This window comes from Falco cherrug, chromosome 5, assembly GCF_023634085.1.
Source record: "Falco cherrug isolate bFalChe1 chromosome 5, bFalChe1.pri, whole genome shotgun sequence".
In the NCBI taxonomy this organism is placed as follows: Eukaryota; Metazoa; Chordata; class Aves; order Falconiformes; family Falconidae; genus Falco; species Falco cherrug.
In genome coordinates this window covers 13,290,203-13,316,478 of record NC_073701.1, presented here as the reverse complement: position 1 = coordinate 13,316,478, position 26,276 = coordinate 13,290,203, and the positions used below count along the sequence as shown (strand labels likewise).

Genomic DNA, 26,276 nt, shown 5'->3' with positions numbered 1-26,276 from the left:
ACTGTAATATTGATTTCCTCTCAACTGTCTCTCAATTGCCCACATATAGATATACACATATGTACATATATACATAGTGAAGCATTGTATTGCTCCATAATGAAATGCCTGTTGTAACAACCAGGTCTACAGCAGAGAATCTCTTCCCCATAGCATTTCTTGACATTTAACTCTACTTGCAAAGCTAGTGAATAAATTCTCACAAAAATACTGTGGTGAAAAGGTAGGTATTATTACTACTGTTATTGATATGTTCTTTCTTACACAGTGAAACAAGGCAGAAAGAATTCAGCTAATTGACCTGTATTAAAGGTGTTACAGCATAGACAGATCCGACCTAAAATTCTCCATTCTTCCCCTCTCCTCCATCTGTTGGACCTTGAAACCTTTCTGCATATAGTAATTTTTAGCAAAACTATGATTTCCTACTGTCATCTGACTTCTGGGTTGCTTATACTATTAACACAGCAAGCATCTGGGTGGACAGAGAGACAAATAGCCAATGGTGCCACAATATTTTTGGTGTAAATCATTAGCTGGAGTATTGCTGTTACGTTGGAAGGACTGCAGAGTATTTTGGACTTAGGTAAGTTACAACCGTGAACTTTGTGTGCCAACTAAAACAGCACAAAAATATATTCCCTCCGTGCCTAGCAGTTGCAAGGCTTTCACAAGAGAAAACACAGTGATCTAACTATAAATAGCAACTTAACTAAAATTAGATAGAACTGGCAGGCTCTCGTCTATGAATGGGAGCACTGTTAATATGCTCATCAGGTACTGGAAGGGCTCCAAACCTGACAAGGCATGCTACGGTGCAAACTTTCTGTGCCTGGAAAAATGAGCAGAAATGGCTGAATGAATAGGGCTAGGGATGTTTTCATAACTGGATAATAATGTCAGAGACTGCCTGACGATGCTGATTAAATTTAAAGAGTACTGCAAGAAGGGATAGTTCTCTGTATTCCTAATTGCATTGCTTTGTTTATGCTAACAGAAAATGCCATTAAATCTAACAAATAAAGAAATCTGGGAAATCATTTAGGGGAAAATTAATGCTGAAATACTCAGTAAAGTTAAACCAAGCTGGGTAACTGTGATTTAAAGTATATAGCTGCTTTTGGATGTTTTCATTCAGAAATGGTTAAGGCATACACCCTTAAATGATGAAGTTACTGAACAGCGAATAAAAGTATGAGCTGCTGGTACACTGAGTACTCGGTACTAATCTGCTGCATGTTTCCCTGCTATGGAAACACCAAAAATGCTATTTGGCTTTCTCCAGTTCAAAACAGACCCTATAGCATAGAAAGGGCCATTATGGGCACCAGTAGAGAAACTTCAACTGCACAGATGATAGGTGCTGACCTTCTTTCTACACGTAGCACCACTGAAATAAAATCACTTCTGCACCTGCTATCAATCAGCCTACACTTCCATATATAGCTTTTTTTCCCCCCTAAAAAAATTAAGTTACCTCATACAAAGGCACATTGAGGGCATGCTGTATTTCCACAAGGGAAGTCAGAGCAAAGTAGCTGATGAATTGTGAATTTACGCTGAGCTTATTGTACAGTGTCTCTCCCGTCTTGATAAGCCATTAGTTCACTTCAGTTTAATTCACTTTGAGTGTGAATTAAGTTAATTATGGCCAGCTGATTCCTAAATGAGTGTCCATGGAGAAATTACATATGCTTGAGTTATATTCACTTTAAATTCACATCTTTTTTTTGTTAATTCACTTTGACATCTTGTGTAGGACAAGCCATTGGGTTATCTTGGGCTCATGCCAAAGCACCTTGAAGATAAGGAAGGAGATTTTGAACTAGAAAAATCTGATTCTCAGAGGCTTCTAGATAAAAAATATTACAGAAATTTTTCTATTAAATAGAAAATATATAAATGGCCTAAGCATAAAAGGATGTGTAAACAGAACTATGATAATTTAATGCTTTTTAATGAGAAACATTAAAATTAAACAATGTAGTACATGGTCTCTGCCCTTCTCAAATCAGCGCTTGTCAGCCATAAGGAAAACACAAATTTACCCCTACTATGTCCCAAGTAATCTGATCATTTAAATGGGCTAAAATATTTGCTATCACAGCTGGTTTTACAGAAATCATATCTTCATATAGCTGTATCAACTTGTTCTTAATGTACAAAATTGTTTGACTAGTACATCATTTCATTTTCATTCTGTCCTCAGGAAATAAATGGAAGTTATTCTAACTCCAACTCAAAAAACAACGAACCTTTGCAACAGCTATTGCTCCACACCTCCTGCAGATTTGCCACCATCCCGTTAAAAAGACTGTATCAGTGGTCTGAAGGCTTCACAAAGCTGTAATGAAAAGTAAGTTTAACCTTAGCATGCAGATAATGTCTTTGGCTTAGGCGAAAGTTTGTGTAAACCAGCACTTTGAAATATAATCCTCGGGAGGTTAAAAACAAGGCTGTTGTTTCTCATGGAGGGGATTTAATATTTGGATTAACCACTTGATTAGAAAGGTTATGACCTTTGTTTACGGAATAGCTTCTGTATTTTTAGCCCAATAGGAATGAAAGCTTTGATGTACAGAGTGCTGATAGTGAAGTATGTATTTTTGCTGGGGAAATGTTATATGTCAGTTGAGGAGAAGAAATGAAGTCTAATGAGGATCCAAATGTGCTTGTTGAATAACCATGTGTGCATGGAGGGGAAACAAAGCAACAAACTTACCAAAAAATTCCTATATGAAGATATAAAATCTGTTAGAATATTGCTATATTTCTTTTAGAAAACCTCTTTTTGGAAGACCATACCCACACACACACATCTCAAACACAGAAATGAACCCTCAGGATTCAATAAAAGTTTCAGAAACAAAAATAGCTTGGATTCTGAACTGGAATCTTGATAGAAAAGATAACTAAATAGAAACTAAAAAAGCAATTGATGAAAGTTCAGACCCCACTTCACCATTCCAGCTTACTTTATAACCACATTTTTTGCTCCTTTCCAGCTCCCTCGCTTCTTCCACGAGGCAGGCTGTACAGTTACCGGTGAGATAGCTGCCACTAGAGGTCAGGTGTTCAACATTCTCTTCGGCGTCATTAATAACCGTCGGGGTTACACAGTTTGAACATAACGTCACTGCAGACCTCCTCGAATTATTCTCTTCCTTATGCATTTATATGTAGCAAAGCTGAATTGTGAATTGTGAATTTACACTGAAGCTACAGTTTGCGCGTCAGTGATGGTGGTGAAAACAGTTGTTAGATGCAGTACTTGTGCTTTTTGAATTGTGTACAGCAGGTTTTTACAGTAATTTGTAGCAGCCCAAAGCAGATGAATATACTTCTCATTTGGTGATGGATAGTCCTGTCCCTTGCATTTAGACTGGGTTCTGGTAGGTGAACAGTGTGATGATGAGGACCTAGCAATGTAGACCCTACAGTCTGACTTAAATCAAAATTGCCAGAGGGATATTAGGTTCAAAGAAAACAAGTCCTCAAAAATTATGTAAAAATTGGCAACTGAATAGTCAAAAGCAACATAGATTAGTGTTTGCCTAGTGATGTGGTCTCTTACTACTGCAAAAGCCAGTAGCCAGCTGAGCAGGCAGCACAAGCATAGGAAAAAATCAGCTACTTTGCCCCAAAATGAGGGATGCTGAGGTACCATTCAGTATAAGGCTGAAAACAAAGGACACAGAGCTAAAGGAACAAGGGGAGTGGAGATGACCAGCTGATGTTCCCATCACACAAAATGCATGGGAAATCAGGCTTTCTTTGTTTTCCAGCACACATACCATGTGTGTATATATAGAAATAGTTCTACTAAAGTAAAGTCCTTAATTTTTCCGGCTTGCTTCCAACCTCTTTATTAACTACACAATCAGTAATACTACCTTGTTCAAAAATATGAAGAATGTAAGAAGTTTATTGGGTTTGATCTTCCCCAATGAATACAGTGACTGTTCATACAGCCTAACATGAATAGAACAATCATTCCAGGTCTAAATATAGAATCTTATCACAAGTCATGAATACTTACATATTTTTATACAGGATCATAGCACAATGATTTGCTGAGCAAGTCTCGGAAGTGCCTAAGGAAAATGAAGAACTTGATTTGTTAAAATAAGACGATATTTACATCAATTGACCAAAACAGCACAAGGCGGTGACATCACCGTGACTGGCCGGCTCTGCAGAACCCCACCTCTGCTGTTGCATTCCCAACACCACCACTCCATAGGAATACTCATTAAATGGCCTTATGGAAGTGCCATTATAGGCCAATGGCCTGCGATAGCCTGTGCGACGGGTATTTAGTAAGCAGCCTTACAGTGACTTGAAAACACATACAGACTACATCCAACCGATTAATGGTGTTTCTTAAAGGACCAAAACATCTCAGCAAAAGGAAAGAAACTCCCCACTAAGCCTTCTTTTTTGTGAAACTATTGTCCTGACATGCCCCTGTTCCACAGGTCTAAGCAAAAGCAGGTTTTTCTGCTTTTTATAGAAGAGATAAATAAAATCATCTTAGCTATCCTTCCTCTGTTAAATAAAAGAGTTGGGTTCAATATTTTGTCAGAAAACATTTTGTGGTTAAAAAAAGAGCTCTAGGCTATCTGGATGCAGCCTTTTGGATGTGCGCTAATCAGCCCCAAGCATCACTGCCATTCCAGCACTTTAAAATTCTGGTTTTGCTAGCTTTTCACTGGAGACACTTTTCCCCAGAAAAAAATTGGAGATAATCCAGCTTCTCTGTAAAATGTATTCCACCTGATATGCAGAATATCTCATGTAAACTGCACAGAGATGATCTTCAAAGCTTACTCTTTCCTTCACTACCTCTTTCAGAATGCAGTAAATTCTCTTACAAAGATTTCTGTGACAGGAACAGCAATCATTATATATGTCCCAGAGCACAGTCTTTTGTTTGTTGTCATCACTGTGTTTTTAAAATATTTTCCAGGTGTGTTTGAAATACATAATTTGAATTTGTAATTTAGTCTGTACCTCTGTGCAAAATTGCAGAACACCTTCGGCGCAATGTTTTAGAACCCTGACAGGTTGAGGGGTGGTATAAATTTCACCACTGAAAAATGTAAACCATACAGACTCTGAATTTCAGAGAGATTCAACTTTATGATCAATTAGATAAACACAATTATTGATCAAACAGAGACCTTTCAGAGGGCCTTACTCTCTTCCTAAGGCAGTTACCCCCTTCTCTTTCCTAGACTTTCTCCTGATTTGTGTTCTTTTTTGATTAAAGGAGAATCAAGCTCCAGATCAATGAAAGACATATTGAAATTACTGTGGAAAGCCATAGGCCAGAAATTAAACCAAACCTTTATAATTTTCAAGACTATAATTCCAAAAATTGCACTTCTCAGAAGTGCAGGCCACTTCAGAATCTACTTGTAAACGCATCAGAAACATGTATATTTTTAACAACCTTCATCACAGCACTTGCCTAACCTCAGGGCTGCTCTAGAGCTCGGGGGGGCTCTGTAATACATTGTTCAGGTGATCGTTAAAAGGTGAACCTGTCGTTGCGCCGTTAGCCATGGTGACACAAGGGAACATACAGAAGTAGAAGTCCATTCCTCTTGATGGCTCAAATCTCTTCTAAGTTACCTGATTATATTTTAAAACTGGCTTTTCACTTGGTGGAAGGATTCCTGTAACTTCACTAGTGTTTACAGCGAGGAAAAAAGCATTCTAAGAGCAAAAATATAAGGCCCACCGTAATTATTTGATTCAGTACTGCATCTATAACAAAGCTGGGCTTTTCTTTTTGAACTTTACATGGAACTGCACTCTTAAAAGAAACAACGTGGTGAATATTCCAAGGGCCTTGATATTCACCAAATCTGTGCAATCAGTGAGCTTTAGAGACAGCTGTATATTCAAACATATTCACAGGTGAATTGTGATTTTTGTTAGAGATTTCAAGCCTTTTTCATTTAAAAAAAAAAATGCCACTTGGAGGTAGTAATTTCCTGGAGTTACAGTCCCTGGAAAGAAATGGAAGAGTGTTTTTTTAAACTGCAGAAACTGAATCAAGACATCAAATTCACATGGCTCCAACTTAACATGGGGAGACTGCATCCTAAATTTCTTTGTGCTGGAGCATGCTACTCTCCCCTCTCTTCAAGAGACAGATATACTCATTTTCTTCTAAGGGTTATGATCCAGGAAAATGCATTGTAGGTTCAGAACATCTCTCAGGATCTGCCCAATACAGAAAACCTGCAACTATGCCACCAGAGGTGGATTGTTGCTTTTTTCTGCTATAAAAGTCTCTTAGATGATTTCAGAAGTATAAAAATCACAAAGCTTGGAATACCAGCCAGAGAGATTAGGAACAGGAAGAACTGTGTTTATTTGGGGTTTGGGGGAGTTGGGTTTCATGGGGGTTTTTGGTAGTAGAAGTCTTTTTGTCTTTCTTCAAAAGACAAATGGATATTTTTATAAGCAGCAGAATGGAAAAAGCGTGCAAGTCATTTTAGGTCCACTTTTTTCCTAGTTTCTCCACGTTGTTCTTAACGTGGCTTGATGCAATGTAATCACCAGTACAAAAGTCCACAGTTACTCAATGTCCATTTACTTCATGCAAATATTTTTGTTATGATAGAATCATTATTTTAGAGGATGGCACAATTGTCTTAAAGCTATTCACAGAGTACAGTCAAAAACTACGGTTTGCTAAAACTGGATTGTAGGTTTTACTTTTGTGGTTTTGGTGACTAAGTTACTCAGATTCTGCTGTCTGTGCTATAAAGTTTGTCTGCTTCTGAGAACACCCTTGAAAGAGGGACTGAAACATTTTGTTCCAACCAGAGAGTAATTTAAACAGAAAGTTTCATTTTTAGGTTTAAATAATTTCCAGGCGGGTATACTTTGTTATTTTTACAGAAGAAATTTTATTAGGATTAAAAAAATGTTAGTTTACAGGAAATCACCTATTTGTTTTCTTGTAATGTTATAAGATAAATGCAAGAAGTATTTTTCAATGAGAGAAAACTGGTTCTATTAAATCTGAAAGTCATAGCGTGCTTTCCAGCAAATCTGAATATAATTTCAGTAGGTAGGCACTCATCTTCATTTCATGCAGATGGTGCTTGCAGAAAAGTCATGTGAATATGCTGAATGTTAAAAAGCCATTCTAAAATATCACCTATCAAACTCCCACTCATTTGTCATCAGGCCTGGAATCTCTGCAATGCATACTGCACATAGGTTTTAATTTTTTTTTTAGTGGTAAATTTTCCTATAACCTGAACTGTTCCAGCAAGAAATACTTATCCTCATGCACAACTTTTCTGTTTGTTTCGTAACAGTACCAACATCTTTTCTGTATCCAAGCAGAAGAGCATTAAGGAAGAGAAAGTCGCTTCTCTTTCTCTGCTGTGGACTTGGCAAGAAGCCACCTCATTTATGGTGCCAGGACAAGGAAAATAGTAATAATACAGAGAAGAATACAAAAGAACTACCATTGTTTCACTGCAGTCCATGCGATAGATAAACACGACAAATTCCACTGGAAAGAGACAAAGTTGTAAGTTTCTGAAAAGCAGCAGAAGGTAAAGCCCAGTGAATATGAGGTAAAGAGAAGCTATATATCCTAATCAATAGAGCATTCATAGCTCCTGTTTTGTGCAGCTTCCAGGTGCTGGGGCGAGTACAACAATGTGCTTACAGCAGTATGTTACAACACTGTTTCTTTTGGTGTTCTGTGGATGTATCCATCCATGCTGTAGGGCCAAAAAAGATGTGCTTACAGATCTGTTTGGGCTTCAGCATGTACCATCTCATGTGGGGTCTGAGGACGTGTTTTGCCTGAGGTAAACACAAAAGGTGTTTTTATTCCATACATACAGTCCTTATAAAACCTGCAGTAGCTAAATTCACTTTGACTAGTATTTAGAGGAATGGCTTGAACAACTCGTGAGTACAACTTGTCAGTGTTCTTGGCAAGCTCTGCAGGGCTGAATTATCAAAAACAATTTTATGATGATGACTATACACTGACTATACACTTCTGAGTGTGACCGGTGCAAGGTTTCTTTGCAGGCTGGCAAACAGGAAGAATAACTCTGTTAACACTAGATGATTGCACTTCGGAAAGCTAAACCACTGCAGATAGTTTGGTGTGTGTGTGTGTGTGTGTGTTTGTTTGTTTTCCTGAAAAGCAATGTTTTTTAAGTCCATTTAATGCTGGAAAGGTTGGTATGAAGTATTGCATTCTTTGCTTCTGCCTTCATCTCTCTGTAAGTTTTGGCAGGTTTTTTGGAGGCATATCAGTAGAAGGTGAATATATACAGGAAATATATGCATCCATATATGTTACCCCTGGCACAGGGATTATAACTGTCTTTGTGATGCAGTCTGCATAACTGTCCTCCCATCAGCTGTTTTACAGGCTGTAGTTTTTGCTGTGTTGACCACTGATACTTTTAGGTAATGATATGAGAAGAAGACAAGAATGTAATTTTGCTGTTTGTTGGTTTGTGGGTTTTTTTAATAACTTTCAGGTTTTGTCTCTCTTCTACATCAGTGAATCTGGCAAGGGAAGAATAATCACAACACTTTTATCTCACAGAACCCCCCAAAGAGATAAAACCTGCTCACCGTATATGAGGCGGACAGGTTGCATGGCACTAATAGAGACAAAAGGGCAGAAGTGCCAATAGCTGTCCTACCTGCAGGCTCTGCTTAAAGTTCTTCACTGTCAACAAAGTACAATTTGAAGGTTTCCGTTTCTTTCCTCCACGATGTCTTTATACCTGCTACATCTCAGCAGTGCATTATTTTCCTTTTTGGCATACCAGCTTCCCACTCCTGAGCCTCAATCTTAATACCATCCACAAAAGTCGATGAAGCATGCCAAGTTCCAAAGCAACATTAACAAAATGTAAGTGCCACATTAAGCTTTCACCATGACCTTTATTGTGACCCTTGTGTTTCCCCACTCTTCCTGGGTGTTATCTCCTGTTGTAGTGTACCCTCCTCTGGGAGGAGCTATCCCTTTTTTTGCTGTAAAGCATTCTGCTCTGCCGTGATGAATAAAAAATAACAACAGTGGGTTACAGTATGCATGGCATGAAGGACGTGGCTGCCAAGAGCAAAGGCTTGATCCTCGTGTTCCACAAAAAGAACAGCTCAGTGTATTTAGCACATTGCTTCAATGATTAATCCAGTGAATAAAGGTGGAGGGTTTTTTTTCCTAAGGCACATGAATATTTTTTTAAAGTAAGTTCTAATTCTGCTGGAGCAACAAAGCCTTAGAATTCAATTACCTAATTTTTACTAGTCTTATAATGACAGGTGATCAGGAATGGAAAAAAAACCCCATAAAATAGTGGACTACTATATCAAACATATTTTACTCAAATAATCTTTTTGGTATCCAGGAGCTTATCAGCAACCTCGTATCAGGTACGGGCTGCTCTGGGCACAGCCTTTTGTTTCTTACTGGAATGGTATTCAATTCAGTTATCTGAATTCAGACGCTGCAAACAGATGTATATTGCAAGAAGCATTGGGTATAGATTTTCATAATTTGTATTATCAAACTTGTCTTTTAATGTAGGGTTTGTCCCTTCGCTACAGTGTAGCTCTACCTGGAGGCTATTTAGTAAACAGCTTTGCTGGACTCAGGCCCATTGGACACTATTTAACATTGTTTCAGAAGACAAAATCGGGGCCACCAGATGAGCAACCGAATCTAAAAGTGATTTCAAAGTACATTCTCTGGTGGTACAATACACATCTTTCCAATTTATGGTCATGAGTGGATATCAGAAAAACATGAAATCAACCATAATTTATCCAAAGACTGCCTGACTTTCATGAACCGTGGGGACAAATAAAATGTGAATACCTTCCAGAAGAAAACACTGTAGCTAGGTCTCAAAGGTAACTAAAATCTGACTAAATTGATTTAACATCTGTATAGGTCAATTTCTAAATCAAAGCATCATTAGTGTAATATATATAACAGCTGTGGAGTTTCTGTTTCTGGAGTGAAAGAAACAACGTAAGAGCTAGAAACAGAAAGAATAATGAAAAAGAGTTGTTCCAACTGGGCTGTTCTAGGAATTACAGAGTTTTAAAAAATCAGCATTGTATTAATATTTTATATTTAATCAGAGATAATTGGGTTTGGATTAAGTACATTTTTATTCCAGTATTCCATTCTGATCTTTCTAAATGTATGGTTCACCTTTATTTACTTAATAATACATATTTTCCTGTATATAGGTCATGGGATTGATAGTGGGATAATGACTGATTTGAGTCTTTGTCTCTTCTCTAAGAGCAAATAAAAGTTGAACAGTCTTAGGATTTTTAGCTATGTATAGGCAAAGAGCACTCTACAAAATTAAGTGAAATTATAAGACTTTGCCCCCAAGAACTGCATACTGAGGTAAACAGGAGCAAGAATTCTACTGCAATTATGTCAATAGCAGTCAATGAAGAGCTAACTAATTTAAAAAAAAAAAAGTTTGCAAAAGAAATAGGGCTTTAAGGACTGATATAAAGATGACAGGAAAGGACAGTGGGTGCTTGTTAAGAGGGACATTGCCCCAGTCAAGGGGTTTGAAGACAGAGGGGAATAAAACTCATACTGGTGCTATGGGCAACCAAACAATCCAATAGTGATTGCAACCACTCCTCGATCTATTTTTAAATAACCAAAGCGAGTGGCCTCTACCACCTTCTTCCAAGGTGTGTTTTAACAAACAACTGAACTGATGTAACACCTTACAGCTGCAAGGGGGAAGATCTCACTTCTTCCTGCCCTCTGCTGAGGTCCTCCTCTCACCCTTGTGCCTGCTCTGGTGCTTGGTGGCTCCCGGCTGAGTGAACTCAAGTCACTAACATACAGAAAACTATCCAGTCTTTTTGGTAGGTTAGTGAGTCAAATGTTGACTCACTAGGGAGTACGAAAAATACCAAAGCCCAAAGAAGTTAAATGGTGGAGCCCATGCCTGAAGGAAGGGGTAGGAGGAGGGAATGGGATTTTCTGTTTTCAGCAATGCTGAGTGGCTACATCAACATCATCCCAAAAGACTACTCTGCTGACAGAACACCATAAAATATAGCTCTGTAGCCTGTGACACCTTGGTTTGAAGATTTCTTTCTGACTTAGTTTCCAGTCCAAACTTAGCCTATGGCATTACCCTTAATAAGAAAACAGATGCATTTTCACTTTGTGTTGTAATTAGAGCTTTACTGGATTAAAAAAAAAGGCTTGGATTTGTTTTTACTTACACCGAAGTGCTTGTCCTAGAGCACAGTAATATGTAATACTTAATCTAACTGTAAAATCTGAAGTGGACAGACAGCACTTGTAATTCTACCACCAAGTAATTAGGTGATGTCAGCACACTCACGCCCTTGGTTAATCTAGCCTCATTTACCCTATAATAACATAACAGTGCCTTGCCTTCAACCCATTTTATTCAGTGGCACAGATAGCTCACTCTGTGTATGTTGCATTAAAGGCTGTGTGGGGGGGGTGTATGTGTGTGTGTGTGTGAGGTGACAAACCTGCTGACATGTGGGAGAGTGACAGGGCACTTTATCTTTTACATCGCTTCAACAGGTAAACTCCCAGAATGTAAATATTTCAAGACAGGACATAAAGAGTAGGTATACAGACAAGGTTTTTTTCTTTCCCCATTAAATTGGAGGTATAGTGAGCTATCAGATACATTTGAAAATCCTAGTCTGGACATGAAACAAACATTTGTAATGCTGAACCCCAGGATAAACTGCAAACATTTTGTGTTCTTTAGCAAATATTTGAAGAGTTACACACAGATGAATTAGGTAAACAAAGAAACTGGAATCAGTAGCATGACTCAAAATGGATGCAAAACCCTATGATATAGCTCTGATTAAGCACTCTTTTATGATGCTTCTTGTACTTAGCTTCTTCTGGAACAGCATCAGTGATCCACCTGGTGCGTTTCCCTGTCCTGTCATCTGTGTTTCCCAGTGGCTTGGGAACCTCTGGGGTCTCCAGCTGTGACTGTTGAAACAGGGAACCCAGACAACATGTATGCGAACCTTGGGAGGTAGGCAGCTGGCAGGACACCAGCTTTTAAGCATTTGCTGCTTTACATTCAAACATTATGAATTTTACCTGGCAGTTTCTAGAGCCAAATGTACCTTAACCCATAAACAGGAGGTAAAAAGGGAGAAGGGAAGAGAATTATGTTATTATATGCAAAAGTTAGTAACAATTTAAATAAAAAATGGGAGAATCCCTTTAAAACAACTCGGATTGTCTAAAACTAAACATCTGGTGACACTAGTATGCAGAAAAGACTTCAAAGGCCTGCTGCTTATGTAAGTCCTTGCTGTTCCCTTTTTTTAAATCATATATCCAGATTTTTATGTTGGCTCTTGCCGCATTTGAAATGAGTGAAATGATCTGAGAAAAGAAGGTTTCTTTGTGTATTTTATTTTAACTGGCAAGACATTAGCTCAGGCATTATTATGAGGAAAAAAAACGCTTGAAAAATATGCTGAATATTGCAAATATTATAGGAGAACATGCTGGATTTGCATCCAGCTCTGAATGCAACAATTTTATTTCTTTCAGGCTTGGTATCGAATTATTTCCATGAGGTTTCCAGAAGTGAATGGTGCATTTAAGGCACAGTTTCACTAAAGAGAGACAGATCTAGCTGCACAAGGATCTGTCATGTGCAATTTTGTTTACTTCTGCCTGTTTGCTAACCTCCAACTTCAGTGAGTCACAGGATTTTTACTACCATGCTATCCATTCCATAGGCTTTAACCACTCCACTTAATTATTAACAAAGTCCAAAGGTATCCACCCATCTCCCACACAGATCTACCAGCTAAAGACAGCTCTGAAACCTCTTCTTATTTAAAATTGTTCTTCACAGTTTGGATAAATACAGTGTTATTTGTTGACACTTTTTGTTGCTGAAATGACGTCTTTCCTCAGTTCTCCAAAGCTCAGAAGGCTTTCATTGTTATGGTTTCTGTCTCTGCTTATATTCATCATGTCCAAATAACTGGGACTTGCCCATGCTCCAGTCCTACAGATACATCTGACTTTGCTCCTTGTGATCCAGTTGAAAATCACCTCCTCTTCCAGGATGCCCTATAGCTACCTTCTAACTAAAATATGCCTTTACTCTCTTTCCTTATCCCTCAGACCGTCTGCTACAGTCATCTTCCCTGATTCTTTGGTCAGGCTTGACTGTGGTTTGATGCCAGGCTGATTTCAGAAGTAATGCAGATGGAATTCGGCCATCACTCCTTTCATCACAGCACACCACCTCTCCAGAACATGTTGGGGGCTGCCATGAATTAGATCAGAAAATAATTTTTATTTCCTGCTGCTTTTTAAATTTTTTTTCAGTGTAACAGGTCCCCTGATCTGGTTCGCAGCATGGCCCTGCAAAGAGCTGGAGCTGGGAAAATTGAGGAGTGGTGCAATATTGCACAAGGACAAAAAAAGGTGGAACTGGGTATTGGGATGTTTCTGAGGCCACAGGATCAGAAAACTGTGGCCTTTCCGCTGCTGGCCTGAGAGGAACCTTCCCTCAATGCCTAGCAAGTAACAAGCTTGTTAATATGCCTTACAGTGCAGTAAATCTACATGTGTTTTCAAATCTTATCATCTGACCTCCCTCTTGTGTTACTTAATGTCCTGTTTGCAAATTATTTTATCAAACACTTTAAACAATTTTAGAAGTACAGTCTTGCTTTAATCTATCTAGGACTTAGTTATAAGCAGTTTCTATTCACACAGCAAAGCTGAGCAGTGTAAAGAACAGTGAGCAATACTTGAACAAGAACGTGGACAGTCAAAGTGTGAAGGAAAAACTGGTACCTCCAAAGCATCATCCCAACTATATGTATGTTGCTTTTGCTTAAAAATCTGACTTGTAGATATGCAATGATTGAGCAAAGAGCCCAGAGATTAAATATAATGATTGGTCCTCGTACAAGGCAGTTTTAGCATACACTCAGTGTATCAACTGTGAACGCTGGAAAAGACTGGGTGTAGCACAGTGTGTGTTAGTCATGGCCTGCAAACAGGGCAGGATAACAATTCAAGCTGAATCGTTACTCAGCTAATTGCTTTGAGTAAGTCTCAGATTTACACACCCTAGAATACAAACTCCACATAGTATGAGACAAATACTTGCCCTTTCTCGGGGTGGCAGGGTGGTGGGGCGAGGAGCATCTTAGGCGCTTTCTAAAACTGCATTTGCAGTAGTACAAGCAAACAGGAAAAGAAACTGCTTGCATTAAGGATCTCGAAGGACTGCAAAACTGATGAGATGAACTCTGGAAAATGGACTGGAGTGGATACAAAGTACCAGTGCCGCCCAGTGCATATCCTACCTGCTTGCCACGTGCTGCCACTCTGAAAGCAGCATGCAACCCGTACTTTCCGTTTAATTGCCGCAGTAAAAAAAAACAAACAACAAAACAGCTTAGCTTTAAACTCACCATCAAAAGCCACTGGACTTTGCACCAAAACAAATATACATGCACATGATTCACACTGACTCTGGGTGCTCTGGCAATAACACAACTTTTAAAACCACTGCATCTGCTTGCTAAATAAATGTGCTTACACCTTTGGTGCATGGAGAACTTGATCTGAAGTATACTTACTTAGTATGGGGGCAAACATAAGTTCCAACTTCAGTTTAAATTTCTGCACTTGGACTGAATTATTTACAAAGAGTTGAGATCACGGCCAGATGACATTTACATGGTAATTCCCTCTTGAAATCTCCATAAAATATGAGCAAAGGCGCAGAAACTACTGAAGCTTACATTATGACTACAACTAAAGCCAGACAAGAATAAATAAGTATTGATTGAAGCATGCTGGGGGAGTTTACTGGTTACAGTGCAAGCTAGTCTAGGCATGCAAAGGAATACACACATGCTACAGAGGTATATAGGAGAAAATATAAGGTATATAAAAGAAAAGCAAGCAGAAGTTGCTAATAATGGGACTAAGAAACACAATCCACCATATGTTCTTTCTTGCTTCTGTGTTCTATATGTTGTGCTAATATACAGGCTCTTCAGGGAAAGGGCCAATTTTCTGCATGATTATTAAAGGGTAGCAGAGACAGCACAGGGTATTACAGGAAAAAAGGGTTGGGAATTGGAAGCAGATGCCAGAGGGGGGTACAGCATTGACGTAAATGGTGAAGACAATTGAGAGGGACAGTGAAACAGCTTTAGATGGAAAGGAGGAAGAGTGAAGGCCAAAAGAAATGTTGCAATAGTCAGCTATGAATAAGATATGAACCACAGTTAAGGTGGTGACGACATGGAGAGATTTTAAAGATGTCACCCAATAAGAAAATCTCACTGAGACAGATAAAACACCAAATGTGAACTGAGATTGAGGAAAAAGAGGCAATGAAGACTTAATTGATCCAACAGAGCAGAAGTAGGAAGGAGTGAGAAGCCTGGATAAGAAAAGAAAGTCTTTGTTTAAAATGGGAAACATTCAAATAGTCTTCAGTTCAAAGGATTGGAAACACAGGAATCAATAAATTAAAACTCAGTAAGCAATTAAATTAAGAATTAATTAAATTTAGAATACATCTATTTCCAAGGATAACAGAAAAAACCCTTCCATATGGGAAGAAACTCTTATCCCTTTAGTCACACATCATGGCAAGTACCATGTGCATCAAAGGAGGGAAAGAGAAAAAAACCACAGTAAGAGAGTAACAAAATTTCTCCCTAGTTCAAGATACCGAGCAGTGATTTATTTTCTAAAATTGTGTAATTTTATTATACTAAGTCTAACTGATTTGTTAGCAGTTCTCATAGACGAAAAAAAAACCCAACCCATTAATAAATCTGCTAAATTCTGCTGAATATGGCAATAGTGTCCTGTACAAAAATAAATGTATAGAAAAAGAATCTTACACTGGAGGAAGAAACAATTCAGATGAGAGATAGGGAAGGATTTGGGAAAGAGAAGCAAGTTGAGTTTTAAGAGTAATTGCTTATTCCTATAAATTGTTTTCATGTTGATAATTTCCTCTGTGGTTCCTCCACATCCTGCAGAAGGCTTAAAGAAAAATCTTTGGGGCATAATGTTTTCCCATTCTGTTTCAGTTCACCCTTAATGTGTGCATCCTGCATTACTGTAAGAAAGGTGCTTGCTCACTGCTAATAGTTTTTCTTAAAAGAACGTTTTTTATTAAAATGGAGAAATGAAACAGACTGTCAGTAATAATGATGGGGGGAAGAGAACTGTCACATTCAAAAAATCATTATCTCAACAGTTCTCAACATTGCTGCCAATCATGTAGCTATCCATAGCGATTACGACAGCACCAACACAAAAAGAGTATCAGTTATTAGAGAAATTCTATAACATTCTGGGTTAAGAAGAGTTAATTGGTAAGTTTAAAGCACCGTCACCTTACATGCAATTGTTCATAGTCTTTTTGACACCAGAGGAGATGTACGGACATCTGAAATGTTTGATCTTGACACACAATGACAAATAATTAATTATTTCACTAGTAAGTAAAAAGTAATGAGCAAAGTAACTTTCAAATATGGATAGAAATTATCGGAATGACTGAGTCCATACCTTACATTGATGGGATAGCATGGTAAACATCTCTAATGAAAATTAAATATAATAACAACTTTAATTGCTTATTTTGTTGGGAAGTATAACTTCAGCTTAGATTTAAAAAAATATATATCCAATGTCTAAATAGTTTTGTGAAATATTAGACTTGTGTAAACATGTAACTTGCATCCTGGTTCCATACAAAACCTGTCATATTAAAATGAAGTGGATGAGCCTCATATGATTTATCTTAAAATGTTTTTATTTATTACCTTAGACTTAGAGCTTTGTTCTGATCCAGGAGAGAGACGTTCATCTAAAACCAACCAACCCTCAGAACCAATCTACCCTAAAACCAACAAGACAAAGTAGCACAGACGCTTCCGAAACAAGACTGCTACACTGGGACAGAGCTTCATAATGAAAGGTCAGGACATAGATCTCACAGGTCTCTTCTGTTTCACCAGTTTGCTTGGTTGTTGTTTCTTCTTAAGGGGGTTGATTTGGTAGGAGAGAACTACGCTTTTAATAATAATTTGCATACCATATCTGCACGTAACCCATATATTAACTTAAATCAGATGTAATCATCTCCTGTTCATTATCACATGGGTCTTTTGGCTTTGATTTAATTTGACCAGGCACAAATGGGCAGGATTTACCATGCATAAAGTTATGATGCTTGGTTTCTGCAGTTCCTGTTCAAATAAATATCTAAATGGGAAGGCTCTGTTTTACTTATTATATTGACTTTGTCAGGAAAGTCTTTCACGATGACCCAGCAAAAATGAGGCACATTGTCTGTTAAAATCTCTATCATCAGATCAGCAAAAGAAACCACAGCAAATATTTGAGCACGGGGTCAGCCCACTTCCTGCATTTTACCCATAGTTGGAGGAGGTGGTGAAGGCGCTGCCAACTTTTGTTGCTATAGTTCATTTTCCAAACTTCTGAATGAGTCTCTGCTAACTTGGATCTGCTCATCTGCTTCCACAGAATTGCTACGAGACACTCTCTATCTGGCCTTGAAATATATGGAAAAGCTTTTTTATTTTGCAAATGAAAACATTTTGTGACAGTAATGTTGTGCATGACTGTGGAGACCTCTGACAAAGCCAGCTGGCTTCTGGAAAAGGAAAATCAGCGACTGCACAAGTCTGGCTGCTTGTTTCACAACTGTCACGCTGTTAGGCAATAGTAATACGGTTATTGCATATTAATAGAATATAACACTAATTAAAGCTTATATTAGCTAAAAGCCTAGTAAATAATCTAATTTCTGATTTCTAAAAGCTAGCACATTTAAATAGCTAATGGATGTTTATGATATTTAGTATGTTATTAAGATTTGAACTGTGATACAAATTTACACAATCCAGTCAGTAATCTACACTTAAAAAGCACTTTCAATACGAAAGGAATCAGTACAGTCTCCTGGGTAAATATTTTAATGCAGGATACACTCTCCTCCTTTACTACAGATGCTTTCTGCAACACCAGCCATTTTTATGGACAAAATGTATGCAACTTCTTTAGAGGAAAACACTTCCAAAACAGCAATTAAGACAGCTCTTCTCTGTGTCTGGGATAACACAGTGATGTTCACTGACAACATGGTAGATGGAGGCTGCTACAAGTTTGGTTTCCAGTAAGTGTGGGATGGGGAGCCCACAGCTCATAAACAGGAAACAGCCCACAACTCATTTTAAATTCCAATAAATATTTTGTGGTTTTACTGCCCTTGGGACAGTGTTAGTGTGTGAGCCAGGACAAGGTCTGTGAAACATCTATTTGCCCCGCAGAAAAGCTACCCGAGTTCGACAGCTAGGATAAAGCCTAGACAGCCTGGCACACCTCTCACTGGCAACAGTGAAGCCCCAATGTGGTGAATCCCTCAAGATGTGTATATTCCCAGGAGAAACCCCACAACCATACCAAGATCTTACTTTTGACAATTGTACTGCAGCACTTGTACAATGTCACCTCAGGGACCAGCAATACAAGTACACAAGCAAACAGATCTCCTAAATCTAGTCTGAAAGTTCAATATGGAAACTCAAACACAAGTGTCCTTACTCTCCACAGCTTCCTTGCCAAAACAAGACTGGAAAGAGTTTTAAGAGCTGATCACATATCCAAAGAAACACAATATATATTTGTAACTGCACAGAAGTTTTTTCTGTTTGTGTGTATTTCAGGGGGAAAAGAAAGCAAGAAAGAAAGCAAGAAAGCAAACCAAACTGAATGGAAAACTAATCTGCTTAGATAACATCTTTTATGGAAATAGTCCCTGAACCTTTATCAGCTGAGCCCTGTTACACACAGACTGTGGGGAAATACGTAGGTGTTAAACCTGAGAATTAACTCACTAAATCAACTGATTCTTGTGTCACTGGGTGTTGGCCTGGCTTGGGACGGACCCATGGAGCAGCACTAATGGTTGCGAAGTCGGGCTGTGACCAGAACCAGCTTGAAACAGTCTGAAAAAGGTTTAAATAAATGTGAGGGGTTTCGTTAGCTTCTTTCCTGCTGTTAATACTGCCTTTTATTGGTTGGTATTGAAACATGCTTTCTGGTGTTTTTTTCAGCTTATAATACCAGTTGTTGCTGTACTGAGTGCTCTGGGGTCCAGGTCTATGTGCTTAACCAAATTTATGAGAAATTTATGAAATTAAATCTACTGCACACTGCAGTAGAGCCAAGCATCCAGGACAGCGCTGTCATTCCTTCCCTTTGGGGCCTGTGTTTCTGTTTTCAAAACAGCCACAATGTTTCCATCAAGTAAAAACAAGCAGAACCTGCATGCCTGTGTGTGTACACTTGGTGCCTGTAAAGTAACACTCCATTGGGAACATCCGATTTTTCTCCTCCTGGCACCCATGTTATTATGTGCCCCCCCCCAACAGAGTGAGAATGTGAAAGTGAAAATGCAATTGTATGATGAAAAAAAAAAGCTAGTGGTATTTTTTGGAAAGTGACGATCACAATCGTGAGGATCATCAAGAAGTGTAACGTAGATGAAGTAGTCAAAGGGGGGGTGGGGGGAAGCTGACCCCCTTTTAAAAACCCTTTATTTATGCTTCTGGTTACTTTTCCAAGATTTCAGAGCCTCGGGAAGCCCAAGTCAGTCACAAAGCCCTGTTCAAGGGCGTGCTGGACTTTATTCAGGATTTCGGGCTCTGCTTTGTTGACGTGACCCGCAGCAACTTTCTGAACACGAGGATGCTTTTCTCAGCCAGCCGTACCCGGGGGAGGTCCCTGCGCCACGGCCCGTGCAGCTCCCCCGCGCCTCCCCTCAGGGCCAGGGCCTGACCCCCGGGCCTGTGGCCGCGCAGCCCCGCCACGCACGGCCCGGGCGGGGGGGCGGGCCGGCTCGGGGAGGGGAGCGCAGACTTTGTCCCCCGGCAGCCGGGCCGCCCCCCCGCCCGGCGGAGACCATACTCGGCCCCGGGCGCTGCCGGTACACCGCCGGGGCGCGCGGAGGCACCGCAGGGGGCGGGGGGAGGACGGGGGGGGAGGAGCGCGCGTGCCCCCGCGCTGCGCCCGGCCCGCGCAGGCCTCTCCCTCCCCGCCCAGCCAATCGCGCGCGGCCGCCGCGGGAGGTGTGTGCCGCGATCTCACTTCCGGTACCTGTCACCCTGCCGGCCAGAGTCTGTCAGGCGCAGCACCGGGTACTTCAGCGCTCCTCCTCTCCCCTCAGCGACCCCCGCCCCGCCGGGCTGGCAGCGCCGGGCGGTGCCGCCGGCCCGGGCTGGCGGCGAGGGGGTGCCGGCAGCGGTGGTTGGGAGGCGTCGGGCGGGCGTGTGGCGAGAGCCGGGCGCCCCGGGGGACCGACGGCAGCTGGCAGCCGGGGGCGCGGCGGTGCTTGCCCGACCCGACCCAGCCCGGCCCGCTGCGAGCGACGCGGCCGCGCCTCTGCGCCTGCCCGCGGGCCGGCAGTAACGCGCGGTGTCGCCTCAGGGGTGCCCCCCTTCCGCCCCCCGCGGTGCAGAGGCTGCCCGTAGCCCGGCTGGGGCTCCTGCGGCCGGGGCGGGCACGGGGAGGGGGGGGGGGGCGGTGGGAAGGCGGCTGGGTGACGCCCCCGCCTTGCTCACACGGCGGCGGTTTTGCTAATGACCCGTCTTTTCTTCTCCTCCTCCTCATCCTCTCTATTTATTCTGTCTCTCTTTATGTATCTCGTCGCCGCGTTTTGAAGCCCTCTGCGAAAGTCCGGCGCTGGCGGAGGCGAGAAGGTGCTGGCTGGCCGGGGGAGATGCTTTAGCCGCTCCCGGGGCTGCGCTCGGGCTGGGCGCCAGCTGCCCGCCGTGCGGGGACCGCCGTGGGCGGCAGCCCGCGGTCAGAGAGGCTGCAGGACGAGCGAGAGCCGGCCCTGGGGGAGGCTGGTGTTTGTAGGTAAAGAGCGATCTTGGAAACTTTGTGGGGAGGCTTCAGGGTGCTGGGGGGTGGGGAAGAGAGGATAAGACAATGTCCTGTCATATAAGATGCTATTTTTCAGCTGTCATGTCTCTTAAATACATGAGTTGTCCTTAAACTGGTTTGAGAAATGAACTTGGGCACTAGGCAGAAAATACGTGCTTGGAGGTTACCTTTATTGGCTTGGCTTGGTCAGGCAGGTTGTGCTTCTACCCATCAGTTGTTCAGAGAAAAGTCCTATATCCCTGGAGTGATGAGCGGGTTAGTGGAAGCTCCCCCTTTATTTGCTTTTGTGGCTTGATGAGAAAACCACGTTTTTGATTGTCCCTACTGGTCTGTCCCCTTGCTTTCTGAAAAGCTGGTGAAAAAGATAGCACTCAAAAAGGAACGGAGTGCTACAATGTATTACCTTGCATTCATGTTAAGATTAGCATACCCTCACTGGCAGAAGTAGCTGTTCCTACGCTCTCTGGTGAAAGGAGTACAGGATTCATCAGACAGGATTATATAAAATAATGATGTTTGGCACTTTGGTGGCCTTGAATGTCTTAGTAGTACAGCACAAATAAAGACATATAAGTTTAGTTGGGAAGGAAAGCTGTAATCAAACTGTACTTACAGAACATGCGCTGACTTTCTTCTTGGCATGTAACACTGATTACTGGGTTGAAATTTGTGTGGCCTTTGCAGGTAGCCTAACTGATAAGCTATAAAAGGTGTTTCCTTTATAAATTCTGAATCACTGACTTAATATTGAGGCTACCTGGTCTCATGCTGAAACTGACGGCAGTTGTGGTTCATGTGATGTGGTCACAAGTCTACTCAAAGCTAAACCAGTATCATAACCTTTGTTATTTGGCATGAGCTACCAAGCAGTCATTGGCTCTTAGTTACTTTCAGTGGCAACTTTTTGGATTTTAAGTAGCGCAACCTAGTGTTTCAGAAGGATGAGAGTGTGCGCAGACCTTATCAGAGGTCTGTAGAACTGCGTAGCCAGCACGCTCCCCATGCTCCCTTTCTTTTCCCATGTTTGGAAGGAACACTTTGTGTAGTCCAAAAAAAAGTTCTTATCAGTCTGCTGATGCCTTATATTGACCGTCATCCTCTACGGTCAGGTAGCATAGGGAGTTACAAACCCTTATGTCCTGAAAACCTCATGGTTTTATTGCTTCTCTTCAGTAGTTCTTTAATGTCTTCATTTCTTATTCATGCCCCTCAGTACTGTAGTCTTCTTAAAGGGCATTATGAATTTTAAACCATGGAGAAAAGGTTGCATTTCAGCTGTGATTTTGTACCATTATACTTTTAATATTTTATGTGTTGAATGTTGTAAAAAATAGTAGAGAAGATAATGTCCTACGGGAAAGTAGGATACATGGCCTAGGATGTTCATCTTGTTTTGGAAAATAGATCATAGTGCTTACTGTTGACCTGAAGGGGTCAAGGAGGGCAGTGTAAATTTTCTTAGAATTATTTTAGAAGAAGCTCTTACTTCAAAGTGCAAATAGCACTGTTTTTCTCTTTACTTTGCCTTAGCTTACCTGCTAAGATTTGAGTTCTGAGTTTTGTTTCTCTTGCACGTGGCATATTTGTTGCAAGGGGGAAAAAAGAACACCATAATTGTCTTGGAAAATAAATGAAGTTTAATTCATATTTATTTTAAGTACAAACATATTTTGGTACAGCATTTTGGAATTTTAACATTTGTAATTTAATCTGATTTTTTGGCAAATCTCTCTGAATCTTTAATTTGTTTGGTTTTTAGTTGAGTGGACAGGGAAGTCAATTTAATCAAACCATTATTTATTTTTGTAACTATGTATGCTTTTTTTTTTTTTTAACAGGCCTTATAAAGTACCTAAAAGTAAAATCTCTAATTTTGGTGTATAAATGGTACTTAAAAGGCCAGTTGCAAAGACACCTTGTAGGACATGTATGTGTGTGTACCTTAGAAACAGTAACTACTCTTAACAATTTGTCCACAGAAAGACTTAGACATTTGTGAGAATGCTCATTATGAGGAAATGTACTTTGCTTTATAACAGGTAATTAAATAGCACAAGGTTTTCACTGTAGTGGTCTTAGTTGAGTGCTTTTGAATTTTTTTAGTATGAAGAAAAAAGGTCAGTATGATACTGGGATATACCAGTCATATACCCTAGTTAGCTAGATGTCAGTGTAGTCCTGCTGTAAAACTAGGTATTGTATTAAAAGCTTCAGTCATTTAAAAAATATTTTTAGTCCAAATGAAGTGACTGCATTTTTTTCTGAAGCATAGAGAAATATAAAAAAGCTTTATCTTACATGATATAAATATAAAGTTAGAATAGTAAGCTTTGGGAAATTTTGTGACTTTTTTTTTTTTTTTTTTAAGAAAGGATGTCAGCAGCTTTATTATTAATGAAGAGACACTTGTTATCACCAATGTGCATGTGAAATGGAAAGGGAACACATTCTGGAAATAGCTTCTGTTTCAGCCTTGCAAGATGCTGCATGAAGTGGTGAGTACATATGTGGACTGGGAGCTGTCTTGGCATTGTTTTTGAACAAGTAGAGAAGAAAAAACATTTGAGGTAGAGGTAGAATTGCTGTAAAGAGTGATTGATGTATAGTCAACTGACAAGGGAAGTAATCTAAGCAAGCAATGCCAACAAAGAGTTGATAAATGGAAAACAGTAGCCCAATCAGGAGAACAGAGTAAGTAAAATTTCCTTATGTTCTGATATCTGTGTTAGACTTATACATGAAAGTTGCATAAAGATGTTATCCAGTAGACTTTTGAATTCTTAATATTTTGAAAGTAGAGTGCTCAACATTTCACAGGACCAGGTCTGTAAAATTAAATTTTGAATGTTTTATGAAGTAGAATGCTGAATATTCACTGAATGAATAAGTACTTACCCAATAAGGTTAAGCTCTAAATCATGAGTATCCTCAGAATAAAATAAAATCTCTCCATCTTGAAGAGTGTGATGTTTGGCATGTTTCACAAACATTACATCGATATGAGGAGATTGTTGTGTGACTAGATTGTATGTGGCATTGAGTTGTTGCCAAATCTGATTCCACTTCCTCATACCAGTTCTCATAGTTTCTGCTTATGAAACAATATTTATTTTTAAGTGCGTTGCATGTGTCTTTTAAGTATCTAGGAAGTATAATTTCTGTGTCCGGTGAAGAGCTTTTCGTGCACAGATTAATACAAATTATAAAATATAATTCATTGGTGTTCTAATCCTGATTGAGGCTTGAGTTGTTATATGACTGGTTTGTGTGGTTGTTTGCTGTGTTTTAAAATGCTTGTAGGCATAAGCTGTAAAAATGTGTTTTTTTTTTTACCTTGCAAATTACCTGTTTGGTAGTTCTCATCTTTCATAGTTTGTTCTGCGATACAATGTTCATCTAAATTTATTGGTTTAAGTTCAAGTTGGCTCATGCCTGTGGAAACACTAACCGTATGAGGTAGATTTGCAAGCATTTGACAAATTACTTATCCCTTTCTAGAAATGCTGATATACTTTCCTGGGTTTTTTTAAAAAAACTAGAAACTAAGAAATTATTCTCTTAATCTTTCCAAATAGTAAAATAAAGCTGTTCAAAAATGTGTCTGCTTTGGGGAACTCAGAATAGTTAGCAGCTACTGAAGTTGTAAGGTTCTTTGGCATTTGTTTCCAGGCAGCTGAAATACACATGAATGCGAGTTAGTCCAATATTTTTGTATTTCATACTTTTGTATGAATACTTTGGTCTGTTTTCAGTTTGTTGTTAAGTATGTAAAAGGAATCAGAACTGCTGCTCTTCAGTGTGCAAATTAACTGCTGGTTGAGTAACTTTTTACTAACCTATGAGTGTATAATATCCTGGAGCTGAGAGCATTTATTGTTGTGAATAGTTTAGAGTTTGATGTATTTTGCATTGAAAAATGGTACCACAATCTGTCCTAATGTTGTTTAGATTTAAGTAAAATGGATCATTTGGAATTATTCTGCAGCCTATGATTAATGTTTGGAGGCAGGGCTTACTGTTTTGTTGTATGTATCCATGCATCCAGCACAGTTATGCTGTCTGAGTAAGTTCTATTATCTGTAAATAGGCTTGTATTGATGTTCATTTTTTGTTACACAAGTAAGTGCTGCATGCCTGGTTTTTTTGGTTTGTTTTTGTGTGTTGGTTGTTTTTTTTAAAAAAAAAAAATCAGTATTTTTTTACTGGGAACGATTGATGTAACAATTCACAGAAGAAACATTGAATTTAAGCAAGAACATGAATGTTCAGATGGTAAGAAGGACCATTGTCAATTTGTAAAATCTGTTCGTAAGTGAAGACATGAATTACTGTTGATGTTTCCTGGCCTCCTGTTACTGTTACTGCTTCAGCAAGAATGTTATAAAGTACATGGTACTGGAGTGCTGGTGCAGCCTCATGTTTAAAAAAAAAAAAAAATCATCAACCTTCTCACATCTTTTGGATGCATATATGAAAGGTGTTCCCTGGAGTAATAAGGCTGAAAAATAGAATATGGAGCAGTTTGCATCTGAGGCAGGAGGGAGAGGGAGATGGTGAATGTTGTGTCAGAGACTGCTTTGGAGATTTCTGGATTTATTAGCAAGCGGTGCTTGATGGCATTCTTTACAATAGGGCTGATGAATTCTCCATTACAGCAGTTGATGAATTCACCCACTCTGATATTAAAATAAAATTAATTGCAGCCCACAGGTCGTAGTGAATATTGTTGGTTTGTTGGCAATTTTCAGGGGAAGGTTACAAGAGCTATGCAATGCTAGCATGAAAATTTTGTTTCTTATGGAGGCTAGAACTAGGTAAAGGTTAGGAGTCCTAAGAATAATTTTAAATACTAGCCAATGCAGGTATGTACAGAATATGGGACACTGAAGTTTACTCAGCAAACCTGAAAATGGTTAAGTGTGGTTTTTCAAATCTTTTTTTCTTAGTTCATAGGTAAACATCAGTTTGCAGTAAATGTGCTGCATTGTGAGGGGGTTTCAAGTGGGTTTTTTGTCAGTGTAAGATGCTGTATGGATGTAGTTTCACTATGTAGCTATGTAAACAGGAGAATGTTCCGTCTGTGGTTGTTTCTGACCAGTTGGTTGTTGGTAATTCTGCTCTGTGAGCATAAGGTAGACTTATGTTATTATGCTGTATGTATGTGAAATTTAAAAATGGTGTAATGTGTTTATTCATATTCCACATAGCTACCCACAGAGAAAAGCACATAAAT

General features: G+C 39.7%; 1 protein-coding gene and 2 long non-coding RNA genes across 4 annotated transcripts in view; 2 read left to right on the top strand and 1 right to left on the bottom strand.

Moving 5' to 3' along the window:
* LOC114015883 (uncharacterized) overlaps positions 1–20,380 on the bottom strand; it is a 29,941-nt gene extending 9,561 nt beyond the window's left edge. The window contains exon 1 of the long non-coding RNA XR_008732579.1: positions 20,255–20,380. This is a non-coding gene — a long non-coding RNA (uncharacterized LOC114015883). The remainder of the gene's footprint in view (positions 1–20,254) is intronic.
* On the top strand, positions 7,082–19,476 carry LOC114015884 (uncharacterized). Of its 2 annotated transcripts, none has more exons than XR_003560060.2 (3): positions 7,082–12,089; positions 16,902–17,051; positions 19,213–19,476. It is a non-coding gene; the product is annotated as an uncharacterized LOC114015884 (long non-coding RNA). The 2 variants fall into 2 exon arrangements; XR_003560061.2 differs by lacking the exon at positions 19,213–19,476 and adding an exon at positions 17,621–19,203.
* A 388-nt stretch (positions 20,381–20,768) lies between the features above and the next one.
* PPARA (peroxisome proliferator activated receptor alpha) overlaps positions 20,769–26,276 on the top strand; it is a 44,730-nt gene continuing 39,222 nt past the window's right edge. The window contains exons 1-2 of the mRNA XM_027805562.2: positions 20,769–21,016; positions 23,412–23,538. The gene's annotated coding sequence lies outside the window, so the exon portion shown is untranslated. The remainder of the gene's footprint in view (positions 21,017–23,411; positions 23,539–26,276) is intronic.